The sequence below is a fragment of the Somniosus microcephalus genome, chromosome 27, assembly GCF_052327205.1.
Source record: "Somniosus microcephalus isolate GS21.2 chromosome 27, FLI_Smic_1.0, whole genome shotgun sequence".
NCBI lineage: Eukaryota > Metazoa > Chordata > Chondrichthyes > Squaliformes > Somniosidae > Somniosus > Somniosus microcephalus.
Window position 1 is genome coordinate 38,823,369 of NC_141013.1, and position 23,521 is coordinate 38,846,889.

Here is a 23,521-nt window from a genome sequence, read left to right on the forward strand (position 1 = left end):
TTTGCAGGGTCTACTGGGCTGGGTGTGAGGTTGTCGTGTCTGAAGGCGGTGCCTAAGTCGATTGGCCGGTTTTATTCTTATTATTGTTCTCCGTAACAGTTTTGTACAAATGAATGGTTTGCTAGGCCATTTCAGAGGGCAGTTAAGAGTCAACCACATTGCTGTGGGTCTGGAGTCACATATAGGCCAGACCAGGTAAGGACCGCAGATTTCCTTCCCTAAAGTGAACCAGATGGGTTTTTACGACAATCCGATAGTTTCATGGTCACCATTACTGACACTAGCTTTTTATTCCAGATTATTTAATTAACTGAATTTAAATTCCCCAGCTGCCATGGGGAGATTGAACTCACGTCTCTGGATCATTAGTCCAGGATCTCTGGATTACTAACCCAGTAACATAACCAATATGCTACCGTACCCCATAATTAATAAGCCCTTCTCATTGGCTTGATTTAAAAATAGCTAGGGTTAAAATGGAGACTGATGAGTCCTCAGCGCTCTTCCTAATGCCAATACCACTGAGCCAAAGGAACATTTAGAAAGAACAGGGGACTTTCTAAATGGTGAAAAGCTAGAAACAGTGGAGGTCCAAAATGTCATGGACAGGTAGAGAAAATAATCAAAAAGGCTAATGGAATGCTGGCCTTTATATCAAGAGGACTAGAGTACAAGGGGGTAGAAGTTATGCTGCAGCTATACAAAACCCTGGTTAGACCACACCTGGAGCACTGTGAGCAGTTCTGGGCACCACACCTTAGGAAGGATATATTGGAGGGTGTGCAGTGTAGGTTTACCAGAATTATACCCGGACTTCAAGGGTTAAGTTACGAGAAGAGATTACACAAATTGGGATTGTATTCCCTAGAATTTAGAAGGTTAAGGGGTGATCTGATCGAAGATTTCAAGATATTAAGGGGAACAGATAGGGTAGATGGAGAGAAACTATTTCCGTTCAGTCTGTAAGGATGACCCTGAGCTTCCGGTCGCCTGTTGCTTTAATTCACCACTCCATTCCCACTCGGACCTCACCGTCCTTGGCCTCTTGCATTGTTCCATGGAAGCTCAACGTAAACTCAAGGAACAGCACCTCATCTTCCGATTAGGCACTTTGCAGCCTTCCGGGCTCAATATCGAGTTCAACAATTTCAGATCATAACCTCGGCCCCTATTACATTTTTACTTATATATATATTTTTTCCACCCCTTTGTTTTGGGTCTTCCCTTCCCCCCCCTTTCCTTTTTTCTCTCTCTCCCACATGGCAGCTGTCTCTCATTCTGCCAGTACACTTCACACCTAATCCTAGCCGTCTTTTGTCTCCACTTGTCCTATTACCATCTTGTCTGGTTTTGAATACCTCTTAATGTCTCTTTACTTCTCTTTTGTTCTATCGCAGCCCCGCCTTCGATCTATTTTATTTCCTTTCCAGTTTTGGAAAAGGGTTTCGACCCGAAACGTTGACTCTAATTTCTCTCCACGGATGTTGCCTGGCCTGCTGAGTTTTTCCAGCATTTTCTGTTGTTATTTGAGAAACTATTTCCGCTGGTTGGGGATTCTAGGACAGGGGGCATAGTCTAAAAATTAGAGCCAGACCTTTCAGGAGTGAAATTAGGAAACACTTCTACACACAAAGGGTGGTAGATGTTTGGAACTCTCTTCTGCAAAAGGCAATTGATGCGAGGTCAATTGTTAATTTTAAATGGGAGATTGATAGCTTTTTGTTAACTAAAGTTATTAAGGGATATGGGCCAAAGGCGGGTATACGGAGTTAGGTCGCAGAACAGCCATGATCTCTTTGAATGGCAGAGCAGGCTCCAGGGGCTGAAAGGCCTTCTCCTGTTCCTATGTTCCTATTCCTATGAGCCTATAGTGTCAGGAGCGTGGCAGGAACTTTGCTGCTACTGGGTTCTGAGTGTAGCTGTCCATTACTTCAGGTAACATCATTCATCCCGATACCTTCTGTAAGGCTCGTGTACCATTGAAAGGGGCAGATCTAAAAAAACATCGGCACAATACTCAACCGAACTCATGTTCAAATATTTGAACAAAAGTGAAACTGTGTGCGATTTTAACCCTACTCGCTCAGCAGAAACCTGGCGGGTGGGCAGTTAAAATCGCCCTGGCTCTTCCCTGTCCGAAAACCGCCATGATCGCAACATCTGCAATTTTAATCTGCTCTCCTGAGCAGGCAGCAAGGACACATGCCCAGAGCCAACAGGGTCCTTCTTTAACACAAAAGCAAAATACTGCGGATGCTGGAAATCTGAAATAAAAACAGAAAATGCTGGAAATACTCAGCAGGTCAGGCAGCATCTGTGGAGAGAGAAACAAAGTTAACGTTTCAGGTCGATGGCCTTTTGTCAGAACTGGAAAAAGCTGGAGATGGAACAAAAGAACAAAATGGAAGGTCTGTGATAGGATGGAAGGCAGGAGAGATTAAAAAACAATAGGAATGACGGTGCAAGGCAAAATGAGATGGTAATGGGACAAGTTAAGAAACAAAAGATGGGTCTAGATGAGGTGTAAATGGCAATGGCAGAATGATCAACAGCTGCCATGGGAGAGAGAAGAAAAAAAATTGGGGCCGAGTTTTATAGTCTGAAATTGTTGAACTCGATGTTGAGTCCAGAAGGCTGTAAAGTGCCTAATCGAGCTTACGTTGCAAGAGGCCGAGGACGGTGAGATCAAAGTGGGAGTGGAGTAGAGAATTAAAGTGACAGGCGACCGGAAGCTCGGGGTCACCCTTACGGACTGAATGGAGGTGTTCCGCAAAGCGGTCACCCAATCTGCGTTCTTTACATGTGCAGGTTGTGGCCCAATAACTTCATTGAGACCCGACTGCAATTTTAACTCAGGCCTGAGCGGAGAATCTGCCTGGAGTTAAAATCGGGGATAAAATAGGAATTTGTGACTTTGATTTTGTCTTGGTTTAAAAATAGCTTGGGTTAAAATGGAGGCCATTCTTCTTCACAAAGTTTCAAGATGGAAGACAGGAGATGGTCACTCTTCAAGCGAGGAGCAAGTGCATTTGTTCAATTAAGATTAAACATACTTTGATGGCCGACGAACACAGAATGTTACCAGTTACTAGCAAGTTACAGTTATGAGCCATCTCCATTTTGTTTGTCAAATTGTGAAGACTACGAACACTTTGATTGCTTCACTACTTCAGAAGAAAAGCTTTGCATCAAGGACTAATGTCCCGAACTCTCCTGCTCCGCGATGGTGCTTATAACCCGTGGGGGTTTGTTTTGACGGAACCCTCCTCTGCCCTAAATCTGGAACTCTCGACCCCCACAAAGCTGTTGAGGCTGGGGGGGGGGTGGCGTCAAGTGGACATTTCAAAACTGAGATTGATAGATTTTTGCTAGGCAAGGGTATTAAGGGATACAGAGCCAAGGCGGGTAGATGGAGTTAAGATACAAATCAGCCATGATCTAATTGAGTGGCAGAACAGGCTCGAGGGGCTGAATGGCCTCCTCTTACTATGTCTCTATGCCGCTGATGCCTCGCGTGCAACGGATGGGATTGGAAGATTATGGACAGCATGCCCACGATTTTGCGACCCTTGCCTGGTGTGTGCTCAGCCCTGCCAGTGCAAAGAGGCCTCACAAAGATTGTGCAATGTCTCATCCTGAAGGACCATACACTGACCAGCTGATCTATTCCGAGAAATTGTAACAGGCTTGGCTTTCTGAGAAGGGCTTATTATTCTCCTGTGGGTTCTTTTCAATTCTCTCATTTAATATTTGATGTGTAGGGATCTTGCTTTTTTTTCACTTAGATACATTGGCTGGGATTTTATTTAACTGGGCGGGTCTGGTGTGGGAGATGTCCGTGGCGGGTCGCGGTCCCACTGCTGGCTCCATCTCGCTGTCCAAATTTAACTTGCATTAAGCCCACCCAGCGTGTTTCCCGGTCCAATTAGAGGAAGCGGGTCTGGTGATGTCATTCATGACATGTCATCAGCTGGTTTCCTTAAAGGGACCATGGCCACATTTCTATTGATGTTTATGCTGTCAGTGTTCTACAACATTGAGGTGCTGGAAACACTGACAAGCACTGTACAGAGGCAGAGGGCTGCACCCAGGCTCTCCCATGACTCCCTCCATATGCTTATGGGGGGAGTCAAAGCATGCAGGGAGGTCCTCTTCCCTTCTGATGGGTGGAAGAGATCTCACCAGGAGACCAACACAGCCTGGTTGGAGATTGCAGAGGAGGTCACAAGCAGGGATGTGGTCAGGATGACCTGGGTGCAGTGCCGCAAATGTTTCAATGATCTCATTAGATTACGAAACGTTAGTACAAAGCCACATTCAACCTCATCCTGCTGTGCCTCTCATCACATCCCCATCACTCTGCCTTCCCTACCCTACTCCTGCACATCCTTACTCACACCAACTTTCTTTGCACCTCCACCCATTTCTTTCTATCTACATTATTACATCCCCATCTCACTATCCAGCCCTCACACTCACCCTCATCCTAGTGCAATCATATCAACTAACAATACACTTGGGTGTTTAATCCAATGTTTATGTAAAGTTTCTATTAATGGGGGCGATTTTCTGACATCGGAGGAGGCAGGTTTGGAGACGGGAAAGGCGGGAAAATCAGAATCGAAGAGGTCGGGTTCGGAACCCGCCTCCAACCTGCCTTGGTGGGATTTTGTCGGGCCGGTTTAGGAGGTCAGGAAACGCTCCCGCCTCCAGCTGGCCATTGCGCTATTTAAGATCCTTAAATGCTTGTTAAGGGCCTCTCTAAGCCTATTTTGAGAGGCCCTCGTGATTTTTCCAGCTTTTCGGCGTGATTCACGCATCTCCTAAACCACGTCAGGTAAACCTGGTGGGTTGGCTCGTGGGTGGCCTCCTCACTGCTGCAGGTCGTTTATTGCTGCAAGGATTACTTGCAGGTGCCAGACCTTGGCTTTAAAAGGTCTCTGAGTACTTTTAGAAGGCCTTCTGAAGTCGGAGGTGCTGCAGCTTGATGCCATCAACTGTGGGACCTCCTTGGAAGACCCTCTCCCCACTTGCAATGAGCGCTTCCTCAAAGGAGGCATCTACAAGAAGCATGGGAACCATTCGTTTTCTTTCTGCATGGACCTCAGATGAGGAGGAGAAGGGGATCTGGAGGAGGAGGAGGAGGAGAAGGAGGAGGCGGAGGAGGAGGAGGTCAGAGCGAAAATATATCGACCAGTGGCAGCGGCAGCGGCAGCACACGAGCATATGGCTGCCCGGGATGCAAGGGATGAACTTATCATGGCCAGATTTTATTGGTTGCCCAAGTTGGCACATGTCCTTGGCTTCATCCTAGGACATCATTGACAATGGACATGACTCTCTGGCCTCCTTTCACTCAGGCCACCAACCTGACAACGCAAGTGTGGCGGAGCCCGCAATGTGGAGCTGCCTAAGGCGAAAGAACAGATGGCATAACGCCAACATTTTGGCATCAAATCATTTTAATGCTTTCCAACAGGGATGGCATTTCATCAATACACAGAAACATTCTCCCAATCTTCACACAGATCTGGAGGTTGTATCCCTTGCCAGCTGTACCCACACAGCCTTGGTTTCCTTGGCAAGCCTCTTCCTCCGAGATGAGTGGAAGAGCACCTCCATGCTAGCTGTCACCCCATCAAACAACATTTGCAGCGCCTCATCCGAGAGCCTCGGGTAGGCCCTTGCCTTGGAATTGGACATAGTGGTTTCTCAAAAGGCATTGGAGGTGGTGCAGGAGACACAGAAATGCTGTGGAATGAGCCAAGGGAGCAAGAAGCCATAAAATCAGACAGGAAAAGTGCTGTCAGCAGAGGCGAGTTTCAGTCCCAGAACACTAATTGAGCAAGAGCATTTCACACCTCTGAAATCAAGTGGCCAATCATTGGTTTCAAAAATTTGCGATTTTCCCATTAGTGGAGGCGAGTTTCAAATCCACCCAAACTGAAACCCGTCTCCATCTCGCCTCCAGTGGGAAAATCACCCCCATAGTATAGTCAAACATTGAAATCTTTATTTTCAGCACTTTCTGGCCTTGGACAGATTTATGTGCACCTTTAGAAGTGGCTTAGTGAGTTGCAGTGCATGGTGAGACTTAACGGTACCCCCCGCAATGGTGATGAGTGTGAAAGGAATGGGTTGGTCATTGTCGGGATGCTTTATGATGCTGGTGTGGGGTGGTGCCAACCTGACGTATCATGTGGCAGCCAGGGTGTACAGTGTAAAGTTAAGTAAATCTGGCTATGGTGAGGCCATCCCTGACCTCTCGGGCAGCAATGTGCTTGGGTGCTGGTGCCCTCTGTCTTGTGCAGCATCAGGTGATTGCGGAGAAGGTTTGTGTTGTTGTTGGTGCTGCTGGTGTTCCTGGTGCTGCTGGTGTTGGGACTCATCATGGTCCGATTCTGAAGGCCAAGTTGAGACAGTATAAACAGCACCCATGCTGATGGAATAGATGGCAGGTGAAGTACAGGTGACAGAAGCGATCTGTCAATGGTGAGAGAGGTAATGATGTGAGACTGGATGGAGACTTTGCTGGAAACACTTGCAGCATGCTGAATCTGTTCTGGAAATGCAGTGAGGAGCAGCTTGTGGTTGAGGAAAGTGATGATCTGTCAGGTGGGAGCTTTTACTGTACATTTGAAGCTGTCAAGGAATCAGCTGGAGCAATGGCCACTGAACTCCCGCCTCAGGTTGACAGACATGGTCCCCGAACAGCGTGGTTCCCATGGCCATGAAGTTAAAGTTAAAAAGTAAGTTAAAAAAAAGCCTGTTAAGGGTCTGCTAAGTACATTATAATGAGTTTAATTGGTTCGCCCGCCATTGCCTGTCGGGTCTGCTCAGCGATGACAGACCCAACGTTGGGAAAGGCACGTTGCAGCGGGATGCCAGTGGGTTCCCGACCCGCTGTCAATAAAAAACACTTTCCCACCTGACCCGCCTCCGATCCCGCCCGTTGACACCCCAGAAAATTCCGCCCATTGTTTTACTTATGAATCATTCTGGAATGCTTGCTCCACTGTAGGCAATGCGCTAGTGTTCTGGCACATTCTACTACCTGAGGTGACAGAAGAACATGGTGGTTATCCTACGGGTTCACCGGTGAACAATTTTTTTTATTGTCGTGATATGGGCGCCACTGGTAAGGTTGGCATCTCGCCGGTGGTCTCATTGGGCGTCTTCCAATTTCTAATCCAATGTAGCAAAATTTGCTGGTGAAACTAAATTGAGGGCCTGGCATATTCTGAGTTTAGACCAAATGGACCTCATTCTCCCCACTCTTCCACCCCACCATTGGCAGCCACTCTTTCAGTCTCTTCCCCATCCCTCTGGAATTCCATCCTTGAACATCTCCACCTTATCATCCCCTTCCTGCTTTCAAAATTGCCTAAAGCTCTTTCTCTTCAACTGTATGCTCACCCTCTCCCTTTCTGTTACCCGCTCCATCCCTCTTGCTTGTCATCCATTTTTTCTAATCCATTGTAAAATGATCGGCATTCTCTCTCAAATTTAGCATTGGTATGAAAGTGGCTTCCATTTTGCAATGCTATACTTGTGCAATGCAATTCGGGTGTCAAGGCCCAAATAGCTCTGGAGCAAAGTAGCCTAAGACTCCCCCCGCCAAGGAATCTGATTCTGCTTCGTTCCAGTATCAGGCCGTGACTGCAGATTCAGATTGCATTTACACCTGCCACTTTCGGCGGCAAGTCACAGGTCCTGAAAAATGGGTGGGGCCTGGTGGAATGGTTCCCGGCCTGGTAGAATGCTTTCCGGCCAGGTGGAAAGGTTCCTGGGCCTAGCAGAATGGTTCCTGGCCTGGTGGAATGGTTCCTGATCTGGATGAATGTTTTTCCAGCCTGGCGGATCAGATCCCGGCTCTGGCCTGGCTTGGCCTGGTCCATTTCTAACCACGGTACACCACCCCAGTTCTGCCCAGAAATCAATGGAGGAGGGATGAAAAATCCCAGTTTTAGTTGTTCCTCCTCTGCTATTCCTTAAGTATCTGTGCCAGCTTTTCATTCTGTACCGTAAGACTGCCTTCATTTTCTCTTAGTACTCCCCTCCTTCGTTGATCATCCTCTTGCATTTGATATAGAATGAAAGAAAGAACTTACATTTATATAGAACCTTTCCCAAGTTCAGGACACCCCAAAGCAGTTTTATTGATCCTAGTTAAGGGATCGATGTTAGGCAGGACACTGGGGAGAACTCCCCTGCTCTTCTTTGAATAGTGCCACGGGATCTTTTACATCCACCTAAGAGGGCAGAAGGGGCCTCGGTTTAACATCTCACCTGAAAGGCGGCACCTCCGACAGTGCCGCACTCCCTCAGTACTGCACGTCAGCCTAGATTGTGTGCTCAGATCTCTGGAGTGGGACCTGAACCCACAACCAGAGGTGAGAGTGCTACCACTGAGCCGGTTGTGATACATATGCTATAAAACTGTTGCTATTACCCTTTATGTGGGCTACTAATCTTTTCTCATACTCTAATTCTCCCTATTTGCTTCACTTTTGATATTTCTGCTGGTTATGCCTATTGTATTACTGGTTTCATTTTGCCTCTCTCTTAGATCCATGAAGCTTTGACCCTTTCTGCGCTCCTTCTGCTGCTGGTTGCAAGGCTTTCGGTTTGTACCATACCCACTTGCTAATTAAATATTTCCCACAGCTGGTCTACTGTTTCATCTGTCAGCTCTCTTTTATCCAATTAATCCTGGGCTGGCTCCCCTCTGAACCCACCAAACGTCGTTTTATTTTCACCAATCCAACACCTTTGTTTTTGACTTTGATTTTTGACTGCAAATCTAATTAGTTATAATCACTGGCCCTAAAATATTCACCTCTCCTTCAGGTCACTTGCCTCAATTCATTACCGAGAACCACATACTCCATCTCTCCTCATTACACAAACAATGTCCTCATGTATTTGCTGCTGCCCTCCCCATGACTCCCAACGCTAATGTTCCCTTAGGCTACCTCTGGACTTCTCCATTATTTCAGTCCCTTTTACTATTCCAATGCTCCCCTGGCTAGCCTCCCACATTGCATCCTCTGTATATTTGAGCTCATCCAAAACTCTGCAGCCCGCATCCTATCTCGCACCCAAGTCGCAATCATCCATCACCCCTGGTCTCATTGACCTACATTGGCTCCCGGTTCAGTAACAGCTCGTTTAAAAAAAAATTTCATCCTTGTTTTCAAATCCCTCCAGGGCCTCGCTCCTCCCTATCTCTGTAATCTCCTCCAACCCCACAACCACCACCCCCCAACCCCCCGAGATCTCTGCGCTCCTCCAATTCTGGCCTCTAGCACATCCCCGATTTTAATCCACCATTGGCGGTTGTGCCTTCAGCTACCTGTTATGTATTGTGTGTTCTCCTCCCACCTGTGGTGGCGCTGTCACAGCAGATAAATGGTTGGGTGTTCTCTTGGTTAAGTTTAGCTCTCTTTGTTCGGAACTTGCCAGAACTTCCTTTCCTTCCTGAATAAAGCACTTCATGTTTGAATCTCTGAGTTCTGAGTCCTAAATTGTGTCTAGGTAGAAAGGTACCGACACAACAAGTGGTGACGAGGATCGGATGAATCTGCGTTGTGGGAACTTTCTTGTTTTCAACTGCAAAACACTCAGAACAGAGATTGCAGCATCACATTAACGTTATGGCAGTGAGTAAACAGAAATTTTAATTTGAAACATGAGATGACTACTATATTAGGAAACATCGGTGATTTTGATGAAAATGTGGAGCAATGGAGCGCATATACGGAACGTTTTGACTATTTTGTATTGCCGAATGCGGTGGCAAACGAAAAGGTCGTGCCTACCTTTTTGAGTGTAATGGGGCCGAAGACATTCAATTTACTTCGCAGCCTCGTGCAGCCAGATAAGCCAGGAACTAAAACATATAAGCAACTAGTGGAAATTCTTGGAGCACATTTTTCACCAAAACCTCTGGTTATTGCTGAGAGATTTAGATTTCACAAATGGAATCAAGAGGAGGGGGAATCAGTGACGATGTTTATTGCTGCTTTAAAAAGGTTGTCAGAACACTGCGAGTTCAAGGAGGTGCTGAAGGACACCATTAGAGACAGACTCATGTGTGGTCTGCAAAATGCAGCCACACAGAAGCGCCTTCTTACTGAGGACAACCTTACTCTTGAAAAGGCCATTGAAATTAGTGTCTCCATGGAGATGGCGGAAAAGGAGGCTCACCAGTTGAGTTCAACAGGGAGAGTTCACAAGGTGTCGTCTGAGCCTAAAGGTGCGCGGAACGGCACATGTTACCGTTGTGGGAAAACGGGCCATCACGCTAATGACTGCTGGTGTACGGAGCTGGAATGCCGAAATTGTGGCAAAAAGGGTCACATTGAACGCGCCTGTAGAGGTAAAAAAAGAACAGACAGAGCTGGGAAGCATGAAAGCAAAATGTCTGTATTTGGACAAGAGAGAAAAAGGAGTGTTCATTCAGTGCAGTGTGATGGAACAAGCAAAACAGAGGGGATCGACACATCTGAGGAGGAAGAGGTGCACTTACTGGCAGTTGCAGGTGGTACAAATGGCTACTGGGTATCACCACTGGTGGAGGGACAATCAGTGCAGATGGAGGTGGACACAGGCGTGGCTGTGTCCCTTGTTTCAGACACTGTCTATAACAAAATGCTAAAGCATCTTACCCTTCAGCCAACAAACATTGTGCTAAAGGCGTATACCGGCGAACCTGTGGCTATGAGAGGCGCCATTGAGGTGACAGTTAAATTGAACGGACAGACTACGAAACTGCCACTATATGTGGTAAAGGGAAATTACCCATCGCTACTGGGACGTGCGTGGCTAGAGAAAATCATGCTGGACTGGCCTGCAGTCCGCATGATGTCAAAAGGGGAGTCAGGTCTGACTGCAGTGTTAAACAAACATGCAGAACTCTTCAATGGGGAACTTGGGAGCATGAAAAAGATCAGCGTGAGACTGGACATTAAACCTGACAGCAAGCTGAAGTTTCACAAAGCCCGACCTGTACCCTATGCAATTAGGCCAAAAGTTGAGGCTAACTTGGAGGCCTTAGTAGAGAATGGAGTCCTGGAGCCTGTGAGCGTGAGCAAATGGGCCACACCCATTGTTCCTGTCCTGAAAAAGGATGGATCTGTTTGAATCTGCGGGGATTTTAAAGTGACTATTAACCCGGTGCTGTCTGCGGAACAGTACCCTCTTCCCCTCATTGATGATCTTTTTACGGGCCTGGCCGGAGGGCAAAAGTTCAGCAAAATAGACTTATGCCAGGCTTATCTACAAATACATGTCGATGACAAATCAAAGGAGCTGCTGACAATTGTGTCACACAGGTACTGGCGCCTTCCCTTTGGAATTACGTCGGCCCCTGCTCTATTCCAAAGGGCAATGGATCAGATTTTGAGTGGACTGCCAGGAGACCAGTGCTACCTGGACGACATCCTTGTCACTGGGATAAATGAGGAGGATCATCTTCTGAACTTGGATGCGACACTACAACGACTGAAAGAGCATGGACTCAGAGTTCATAAGGACAAATGTGAATTCTTTCAGTCTTAAGTTGAGTGCCTGGGGCATGTGATTGACGCTACTGGCCTGCATAAGGCGCTGTCAAAGGTCAAGGCGATTGTGGAGGCCCCAGCACCCCAGAATGTGAGCCAGTTACGTTCATTTCTGGGGCTACTTAACTACTATGGGAAGTTTATTCCAGACTTAGCAACATTGCTGAAGCCGTTACATCAGTTGTTATGTCAAGGCAAAACATGGAAATGGACTGAAATGTGCAATGAAGCTTTCGCCCAAGCAAAGAAAGCATTGCTGAAATCGGAGGTCCTGACACACTTCAACCCAAAGCTACCCGTGCAGCATGCATGTGATGCATCACCATATGGTGTGGGAGCGGTCATATCCCACATCATGCCTTCTGGTGAAGAGAAACCTATCGCCTTCGCATCACGCACCTTGAACAAGGCCGAGAGTAACTATGCACAGAATGAGCGCGAGGCCTTGGGAATCATTTTTGGAATTCGAAAATTTCATCAGTACCTGTTTGGGAGAAGGTTCACACTCCTGATGGACCACCGTCCATTGACTTCAATCTTCGGGCCCCACACCGGAATTCCATCTCTTGCTGCAAGCAGGATGCAAAGGTGGGCTTTACTGTTGTCAGGACACACATACGCCATCAAGTATCGCGAATCAGACTTGCACGGCAACGCAGACGGTCTCTCGAGGCTACCCTTGCCCGTTACTCCCCCAGAGCCTCGTCAGATAGACATCTTCTACTTTAGACAAGTGGAGGGAGCACCTGTCATGGCAGTTCAGGTGCGAAGGTACACCCGCCACGATCCAGTCCTGTCTGAGGTAATGGACAATGCCATGCGAGGGAGAGCTATAGGAGATTCTCCTAGTTTGAAACCTTACGTTTCAAAAAGAAATGAGCTCTCCGTCCAGGCAGGTTGTCTTCTTTGGGGACGCCGTGTCATCATTCCGCCACCTCTGAGGGAACCTATACTGCAACAACTTCATACAGGCCACAGTGGGATGGTTTGGATGAAGGAAATGGCAAGAAGCTACTTCTGGTGGCCAGGTCTTGATGGAAATATTGAGGAGAAAGCCAAAACATGTTCCCCATGTCAAAGGGTCCGGAATGTTCCACAGCTGGCAACCCTACACCCCTGGGATTGGCCTGTAGAAGTGTGGCAGCGAGTACATGTGGACTTCGCTGGTCCTTTCGAAGAGAAGATGTTTATGGTGGTTGTGGACGCTCGTAGCAAATGGCCGGAGGTCGCTGTGATGAGGTCTACCACGGCAGTGAAAACAATTGAGAAACTTGGTGAGATGTTCAGCCGTTATGGCTCACCGGAACAACTCATAAGTGACAACGGTCCACAATTTGTATCACAGGAGTTTGCAACCTTCCTGCATGTGAATGGTGTCCAACACATCAGGTCTGCGCCCTATCATCCCTCTACTAACGGCCAGGCAGAAAGGTTTGTGCAAACTTTGAAGCACGCCTTGAAGGCATCGCAAGGTCAGGGCTCCATCCATCAATGTCTGAACAGCTTCCTGTTGTCCTACAGGAACGAGCCACATGACACAACCAAAACTTCCCCCGCTTCGCTCATGATGAAGAGGCAGTTGCGGACAAGTTTTGACTTACTCAAACCTCCAACACAGGAAGTCATAGAGACTGTTCCACCTGTGCAAACTACTGACTTTCGACTGACACAGGCACCTTCTCCATCCAGGCCTGTGTCAATGCCTACTGCTGTGGAAGCCAGCGATGACCGCCGGTATCCTGTCAGGGAGCGGCAGCCTCCAAGACGCTTGGATCTGTAGGCTTAGTGACTTACCCACAAGACTGGGGCAGAATAAACCCCAGGGTAAAGTCAGGGTTTGAGGCAGTCTACCTCTACCCTTGGTTAGTGGGTGCATTGAAAGTAACTTACCTGTTGAGGAATAATGTGGACCTTTCATTTAAGAGGGGAGGAATATGTTATGTATTGTGTGTTCTCATCCTACCTGTGGTGGCGCTGTCACAGCAGATAAATGGTTGGGTGTTCTCTTGGTTAAGTTTAGCTCTCTTTGTTCGGAACTTGCCAGAACTTCCTTTCCTTCCTGAATAAAGCACTTTTTTTTTTTTTTTTTCAGAAACCCCACAGTGCAGATAGAGGCCATTTCGGCCCATCGAGCCTGCACCGACATATCCCACCCGATCCCCGTGACCCGTACACCAACACATAACCCCACTTATTTAATCCCCCTAACACTAAGGGTCAATTTTTATCATAGCCAATCAACCTAACCCGCACATCTTTGGACTGTGGGAGGAAACCGGAGCACCCGGAGGAAACCCACGCAAACACGGGGAGAATGTGCAAACTCCACACAGACAGTCACCCGAGGCCGGATTCGAACCCGGGTCCCTGGCGCTGTGAGGCAACAGTGCTAACCACTATGCCACCGTGCTGCAGATCTCTCGCAGTTAATATATATCCTTTCTTATCCTAATAATGGGACACTGAGGACTTATGCCAGCCATTTGGTTTAAAAAAAAGGGAGACTTGCATTTATACAGCGCCTTTCACAACATCAGGACATCGCAAAGTGCTTCACAGTCAGTGAAGTACTTTTTGAAGTGTAGTCACTGTTGTAATGTGGGAAACGTGGCAATCAGTTTGCGCACAGCAAGCTCCCACAAACAGCAATGACCGGATAATCTGTTTTTTTTTAGTGATGTTGATTGAGGGATAAATATTGGCCAAGACACCGGGGAGAACCCCGCTGCTCTTCTTCGAAATAGCGCCGTGGGATCTTTAACATCCACCCGAGAGGGCAGACGGGGCCTCAGTTTAACGTCTCACCCGAAAGACGGGATTAGAGTGTCATCTGAGACTTATGTGCTCAAGTCTCTGGATGAGCTTCTGACTCAGAGGTAAGAGTGCGGCCACTGAGCCACAGCTGAAAGTATTAACCGATCTCCTGTAGCGCTGCTCACAGTGAGTTGGAGGCTAAGCTGCTGCTAGCGCATCTCTCTGTTTCTCTCTCACAACTTCGCACAGGAGTCAGCTGGGGACAATATAAGAATTGCTGTAATTCAGCTGGGGAAGTGGTTTCATTGAGGCCAGCCCTCCACAGCCAGTGACAATAGCAAACCATCAAACAGACCGAGATGTAAGACATTTATCTGGCTTGCATTACACAAACTAAAGCCGACAAGCTGGCTCACAGCTCCATGTTTCAAACAACAAATTATCTAAGCACAGCTTTAAAAATTAATATTTTACCTTACAGTTCCTTTCAGTAAAAGTAATATAAATTATATAATTCCTTTCTAAAACAGCCCTTCCGTACATTAACAAAAAGGGAGCTTGCCCCATGTGCTCAGGATGCATGTTTTTAGTGAGGTCCAAAAAATATAAAACTGGATAAAAAATTGAACTAATTTGTATCTTTCCTTTTTTTTATCGAATTCTTCTATCACAGTACTCGGTGTTACTCTGCAATTGATGAAATATGTTTGAATTTAGGACTTAGGACTCCCTGCAAATTTGGGAAAAAAGGTATAGAATGTCCAGAACTTGCCATGTTTTCTGAAATAACAACAGAAAATGCTGGGAATACTCAAATGCAGGACAGGCAGCATCTGTGGAGAGAGAAACAGAGTTAACGTTTCAGGTCGATGACCCTTCGTCAGAACTGGAAAAAGTTGGAGATGGAACAGGTTTTTAAGCAAATGCAGAGGCAGGGAAAGGGGGAGGGGAGAAAAGAACAAAAGGGAAGGTCTGTGATAGGGTGGAAGGCAGGAGAGATTAAATGACAACAAGGATGATGGTGCGAGGCAAAAGGAGAGGGTAATGGGACAAGTTAAGAAACAAAAGATAACTCTAGATGAGGGGTAAATGGCACTGGCAGAATCAACAGCTGCCACCTGAAAAAAAAATAGGGGCCGAGTTTATAGTCTGAAATTGTTGAACTCGATGTTGAGTCCAGAAGGCTGTAAAGTGCCAAATCGGAAGATGAGGTGCTGTTCCTCGAGCCTATGTTGAGCTTCATTGGAACAGTGTAAGAGGCCGAGGATGGAGTGGAGAATTAAAGTGACAGGCGACCGGAAGCTCGGGGTCACGCTTACAGACTGAACGGAGGTGTTCCGCAAAGTGGTCACCCAATCTGCGTTTGGTCTCCCTAATGTAGAGGAGACCGCGTCGTGAGCAGCGAATACAGTATACTAGATTGCACGAAGTACAATAAATCGCTGTTTCACCTGGAAGGGGTGTTTGAGGCCCTCGGAAAGTGGGAAGGGAGGAGGTAAAAGGGCAGGTGTTGCATCTCCTGCGCTTGCACGGGAAGATGCCGGGCGAAGGGCAGGGAGTGTTGGGGGTGATTGAGGAGTGGACCAGGGTGTCGCAGAGGGAGCGGTCGCTATGGAATGCTGAAAGGGGAGGGGAGGGGAAGATGTGTTGCCATGCTTTCTGTTGGTTGTGAGATGACTCCAAGAAACGCTTCAATAAAAGAAAAAACAAGAAAGACTTGCATTTCTATAGCACCTTTCATGACCTCAGGATGTCCCAAAGTGCTTTACAACCAACAAAGTATTTTTTTTGAAATGTAGTCACTGTTGTAATGTAGGAAACACAGCAGCCAATTTGTACACAGCAAGGTCCCACAAACAAAAATGTGATAATGACCAGATAATCTGTTTTTATGTTGATTGAGGGATAAATATTGGTCAGGACACCGGGGATAACTCCCCTGCTCTTCTTCGAAATAGTGCCATGTGATCTTTTACATCCACCTGAGAGGGCAGACGGGGCCTCGGTTTAACGTCTCATCCAAAAGACGACACCTCCAACAGTGCAGCACTCCCTCAGCACTGCACTGGAGTGTCAGCCTAGATTTTTGTGTCCAAGAAAATAAATGCAGCTGTTCGTATCACTTAGAATGCACCTTTTTATAAGGTGATAGATAAGTTAATACTGCAGTGATTTTGTAACGGAACCATCTGAAAGGGCGCCTTGTTAGACGAGACTGTATACATGTTAAAAAATTGTGAAAAATGTTTTGTGCCCAGGTGCAAATAAGGATTAGAAATTATATAAAATATTTATCATCAACTTTGCCACTGGTGCGTTAAATTGGTTTAAGTACCTTTAACTACAGCGTATTAAAATGACTGGCACATCGAAGCTGGAAATTACTGTTTAATACATTTGTGTAATGCTCCTGCAATATTCTAAAGGTAGAACATAGCACTTTACTGTAAAGCTCATTCATGCTTCTGTTAAAATACTGGACAGAGGAATGCTCTACGAGTAATATGTGTTTGTAACAGTGACAGTAACATGCCTCATTTCAAAATATAATGGAAATCACATAATCTTCCCATAGCAGAAACCTTTTTGCAATATGATGGGGTTATACGTTCAGCAGGGTTAATTAAACATGTCTGTTCATATTTAGCTGATGGTTGTCGTAGACTCGGAGCTGCTAATAATGACCATGCAGATAGACACAGACTTCAGCCAGCCAGGAATTCTGATGAAGGTGGCGGATCGAACGATTCAGCTGCGATACAGCCTTGTCAATAGCTTGCATTGTGTCTCATTGAGTCCTGTGACATTCCCTCACAGCATCTGGTCATGTTTGTAAACATGGTTGTGTAGTTCAGTGGGGACGGGGCTTTTAAAGCATTAGTCGTGAACAATAGCAGCTTAGCCCATTTATATACTTTAAATAAATGCTGTGTAATGGGAAGGAATTGCTGGGGGGAAGCACCATTGTAGTGTCACTTTGTTTACAGTCTGGTACGTACTTTTCCTTCTGATTCAGAAGGATTTGGGTTCAAGCCCCACTCCAACAACATAATCTAGGCTGATATTTCAGTGCAAAACTGAGGGAAAACATTGTCAGACGTGCTGTCTATCAGTTGAGATGTTAATCTGTGGCCCAGCACGGTGGCATAGTGGTTAGCACTGTTGCCTCACAGCGCCAGGGACCCGGGTTCGAATCCGGCCTCGGGCAACTGTCTGTGTGGAGTTTGCACATTCTCCCCGTGTTTGCGTGGGTTTCCTCCGGGTGCTCCGGTTTCCTCCCACAGTCCAAAGATGTGCGGGTTAGGTTGATTGGCTATGATAAATTGACCCTTAATGTTAGGGGGATTAAATACGTGGGGCTACGGGGATCGGGTGGGATATGTGTCGGTGCAGGCTCAATGGGCCGAAATGGCCTCTATCTGCACTGTGGGGTTTCTGTGATTTCTGTGATTTCTGTGATATCTATCAGTTTAGGTCGATGTAGAAGATCCCTTGACACTATTTAAAGAAGAGCAGGGAATTCTGGGCCGACATTGGTCCCTAAGTCAACAACAATAACAACTTGTATTTATATAGCGCCTTTAACGTAGTAAAACGTCCCAAGGTGCTTCACAGGAGCGTTATCAAACTAAATTTGACACTGAACCATATAAGGAGATAGTAGGACAATTGACCAAAAGAGGTAGGTTTTATGGAGCATCTTAAAGGAGAAAAGTTAGAGAGGTGGAGAGGTTTCGGGAGGGAATTCCAAAGCTTAGGGCCCAGGCAGCTGAAGGCACAGTCGCCAATGCTGGAGAGATGAAAATGAGAGATGCGCAAGAGGTCAGAATTGGAGGAGTGCAGATCTCTCTGAGGGTTGTAGGACTGGAGGAGGTAACAGATAGGGAGGGGTGAGACCATGGAGGGATTTGAACACGAGGATGAGAATTTTAAAATCGAGGCTTTGCCGGACTGGGAGCCAATGTAGGTCAGTGAGCACAGGGTGATGAAATGTGTGTGTCCATACATCTACTGACCACAGTGAGCTTTACTTCCCCTGCACCAGCTCTGATTCCACAGCCATCTCTGTTCCATCTGTCCGCGTGCCTGACATTCCGCCAGAGATTCTGCATCTTCCCCCCGCCCCCAACTTCTTGGCTCCTTGGTCAAGCTGAAACACATCACGAGTAACCTCAGTGTCTTGTTTGACCTGGAGCTGAGTTTCAAGCCCCATCTGCCATCTATCACCCAGTTCACTGACTTCAATCTCTGCAACATTGCCCACCTCCACACTGACCTCACCCCCACTGCTGCCAAAACCCTCCTGTTACAGGCCTAGCATTTCCTTTACTCCACTGGGACCCCTTTTTTAACATATTGCACTGGTCGATCGCCTCTAGAGGGAGTTACACATGGGTTTCCTGGGCCTTCTCATTAGCATTTCCATTGGAGCTGTCATTGGTCTAAAACAGATGTAAGCAGCTGAACTACCTGGAAACTCCTGTGCAGCTTTTAAAAAGACAATTCAGCCTGCTGTCTTCAGCAGTAGACTGGGGACAACCAGGTAAGAGAGTAACAGTGCTGGGCTCTTCCATTTCACTCTCAAATAATTTTATTAACAATATTTTTATTATACTTTTATGGCCACTCAAGTACCATCTGTGCCCAGAGGACAGCAGGGCAGGGCCCTGACCAGGAGAAGAATACAACATCTTACTGATGGAGACACCCAAGACATCGTCGAGAAGACTGAAGGCAGGAGTCACAGATTCCTGGGTGTGCGGACCACCTGGTCTGCCAGGAATGTAACCCGTGCTGCCTGGAGAGAGGTGGCAATGTCACTGAGTACCAACTCCTTCACCTCCAGCACTGCAGAACAGTGCCAGAAAAAGTGCCACAACCACACCAGGGCTAGCAAGGTAACACACTGGGCATTGTCTCCTGTTCTTCATTACTCACCCTGGGCGCCAGCACATTCTTTATCCTCTTCAAGCGACACTTGCACAACCAACCCTTCATACTACACCCTGGTTAAGGGTAGCTTTAACTTTGTAGACAGCTCCCCTAAGTGTCAGCCGTGTCTTAGTTGGTAACACTCTCACCTCTGAGTCAGAAGGTTGTGGGTTCATAATCCCACTCTAGAGACTGGAGCAAAACAAATCTAGGCCAGTGCAATTCTGTGGGAGTGCTGCACTGGCGGAGGTGCCATCTTTTGGATGAGACATTAAAGCGAGGTCCCGTCTGCTCTCTCAGCTGGACATTAAAGATTCCATGGCATTATTTCAAAGAAGAGCAGAGGGGCTCTCCCTGGTGTCCTGGCCAACATTTATCCTTCAATCAACATCACTAAAAACAGATTATCTGGTCATTATTATGTTGCTGTTTGTGGGAGCTTGCTGTGCACAAATTGTCTGCCGTGTTTCCTACATTACAACAGTGGCTGTATTTCATTGGCTGTAAAGCACTTAGGGACGTCCTGAGGTTGTGAAAGGTGCTATAGAAATGCAAGTCTTTCTTTTTTTTCTTTCAAACAAAATAACCAACATGTAGAACCCAAAACCCACTCCTTCACTTTAATAACTCTGCACCTCTTACTTCCTCTCTCCCAACCCACTGGGCTCCCTCTCCTCAAATGCTAGATTTATCCTCATTTACTTAGCTTCTTGCAGGACAAATTGACACATAATGCCCACCAAAGGCAGACCACCGGAGAGGGCATCCCCACCTTTAAACCCCTCACCCCTTCGAGGACAAGGCCATGAAGCTGTTGGCTACTTGCTTGGCTCCAGCCATCAGAGATGGCAAGGTTGGCAGCATCTTGCCAGTGTCAGGTTTGTGACTGAGCACCGACACTGTCACCCTGGCATCCCTGTGAAGTACCACACAATCACAAGCTTCCACCCCTTCTCTGTTTCTTTACTCCCAAGAGGGTAATTGCCGACCCATTCTTAGCTTCTCCCCTCCTTTCCTGTGGATCCACCACAGCAACGGGGGTCACAGGAGGAGGAAGATGACGACGAGGAGAAGGAGGGATTGGGGACATATTTCTCCCTCGTCGCATATGACAACAATGATGAGGAGTATGATAATTGGGGCACTTTCTCCATAAAGCTGCCTGATCCTGCTCAGTCTAACTCTGCCCAACCCTCAGCAACTCGCTCCCTGGGGCACTTGTTGCCTCGCTCCCAGGCTCCAGGTCAGATTCTGTCACCTGGGGGGAATGAGATAGCAGTGGGGGTGGTCACAGTTACAACAGTGACTACACTTCAAAAGTACTTCATTGGCTGTAAAGTGCTTTGGGACATGCTGAGGTTGTGAAAGGCGCTATAGAAATGCAAGTCTTTCTTTTTTCTTTTCTCTCCTGACCTGTCCAGGCAGATAAAGCACGTTTTCATCACCCTGATGGTCCGCTCGATGACCAGCCTGGTAGAAGTATGTGCCTCATTGCAGTACTCCTCTGTGCTGTTCGGGGCACTCTGATTGGAGTCATCAGCCATGGGAGCATGTGGTGGGGATTTGGAGAGATGCAGTTGTTTTCACTGGTCACATCTGGAGAACTTTGGTCAGTCTTCAGCTTCAGCAACACCCGAGTCTTACTTACAACTTCCGTAAAGACGCAATTTCCCATTCCTGCCAAATTCCTGTTGTACCAACATTAGACAGTGTTAAACATCACTAACCTTTGAGTAATCCTGCAACTCGTGTGCCCTGAAGACTTGTAACAATTCTGACCCGATCTTGCAACACACACCAGTCTGTAAACACCACGTGAAGTGTGTGCTGTGTATGGTTAGCATGTCGTCTGCTGTTCAGGAAATTCATTGAGTATGAAAGATCGAGAAAGAACGCCAATGTGTTACGCAAAATAATTATTTCCTTAGGGGAAAAGCCGCTAACCAGAATACAGCAAAAAAAAGTAATTATTTCCTGACTTGACTAAAATGTTGTGAAGAAGCTCAAATCCGTGTGAGCAGCAATCGAACCAACCAAAGTACGTTTGGTTATAAGATCTCAATCACCAGTTCACCTTTGTACATCAGTAAAGGAATGATCGATACTGGATCCCTCAACACATGCACTTGACCTGTTTCTCAGGAAGTCTCAACAGATGATCTGATTATTGTCTTTTGTCTGATGCTGTGTAATTAGTGGGCGGGACTAAGCTTCCTGTCTGGGTGGCTGTGGTTTGGAGGGAACAGAAGAATGATTTCACATCGGAAACATTTCTTTCTTCATCGTAACCATTATATTAAGCATGGGGAAGTGGACAACACTTTGATTAATCAATATCCTAGTGGAACAAAGCAATACTTCTGGAAATTTACCGCAAAATGAAAATATCCAGTTTCTCTGCACCCACCCCAGCTATTGGGCAACCTGCACACGAAATCATTTCAAACAAAATGACACAAATCGGGTTTGGTTTGAAACATTTATTCCATTAATTATTATATATTAATCTGACTGATGGGGGCGGTTTTTAACTTCTGCTTAAAATGGGCATAAAGTCGGCCCCCTCAAAGCCAGAATCGGGAGGCCCCAACCATTGTCAGGTTCAGATTTCAGCAGTGATGACTCGGGTGACTCGAACTGCCGGGCGCTCAGTGACAGACAGTAAAAGTGGGGGGGGGCACACTGTGGGGGGGACACAGTGGGGGGGCACATTGTGAGGGTCACTGTGGGGGGGTCCACTGTGGGGGGGGCACTGTGAGGGCCACTGTGGGGGGGACACTGTGGGGGGCCACTGTGGGGGGGTCCACTGTGGGGGGGGCACTGTGAGGGCCACTGTGGGGGGGACACTGTGGGGGGGCCACTGTGAGGGCCACTGTGGGGGGGACACAGTGGGGGGGCACATTGTGAGGGCCACTGTGGGGGGGGCACTGTGAGGGCCACTGTGGGGGGGACACTGTGGGGGAGCCACTGTGGGGGTGTCCACTGTGGGGGGGGCCACTGTGGAGGGGGCCACTATGGGGGCGCACTGTGGGGGGGGCCACTGTGGGGGGGGCACTGTGGGGGGGCCCACTGTGGGGGGGCACTGTGGGGGGGCACTTTGGGGGGGGCACTGTGGGGGGCACTGTGGGGGGGCCATTGTGGGGGGCACTGTGGGGGGGGACACTATGGGGGGCACTGTGGGGGGGCACTGTGGGGGGCCACTGTGGGGGGGCACTGTGGGGGGCCACTGTGGGGGGGCACTGTGGGGGGGCACTGTGGGGGGGGCCACTGTGGGGGGGGCACTGTGGGGGGGCACTGTGGGGGGGCACTGTGGGGGGGCACTGTGGGGGGCCACTGTGGGGGGCCACTGTGGGGGGGCACTGTGGGGGGGCCACTGTGGGGGGGGCACTGTGGGGGGGGCACTGTGGGGGGGCACTGTGGGGGGGGGCACTGTGGGGGGGGGCACTGTGGGGGGGGCACTGTGGGGGGGCAGTGTGGGGGGGCCACTGTGGGGGGGGCACTGTGGGGGGCCACTGTGGGGGGGGGCACTGTGGGGACGGGCCACTGTGGGGGGGCACTGTGGGGGGGCCACTGTGTGGGGGCCAGTGGGGGGGGCACTTTGGGGGGGTCCACTGTGTGGGGGCCACTGTGGGGGGTTCCACTGTGGGGGGGTCCACTGTGGGGGGGGACACTGTGGGGGGGCACTGTGGGGGGCCACTGTGGGGGGGCACTGTGGGGGGGGCACTGTGGGGGGGGCACTGTGGGGGGGGCACTGTGGGGGGGCCCACTGTGGGGGGGCACTGTGGGGGCACTGTGGGGGGGCACTGTGGGGGGGCACTGTGCGGGGGCCACTGTGGGGGGGGGCACTGTGGGGGGGACACCATGGGGGGCACTGTGGGGGGGGCACTGTGGGGGGGCACTGTGGGGGGCCACTGTGGGGGGAGGCACTGTGGGGGGCACTGTGGGGGGGGCACTGTGGGGGGAGGCACTGTGGGGGGCACTGTGGGGGGGGCACTGTGGGGGGGCCACTGTGGGGGGGGGCACTGTGGGGGGGCACTGTGGGGGGGGCAGTGTGGGGGGGCACTGTGGGGGGGCTACTGTAGGGGGGGCACTGTGGGGGGGCCACTGTGGGGGGGGCACTGTGGGGGGCCACTGTGGGGGGGGGGCACTGTGGGGACGGGCCACTGTGGGGGGGCACTGTGGGGGGGCCACTGTGTGGGGGCCAGTGGGGGGGGCCACTTTGGGGGGGTCCACTGTGGGGGGGACACTGTGGGGGGGCACTGTGGGGGGGC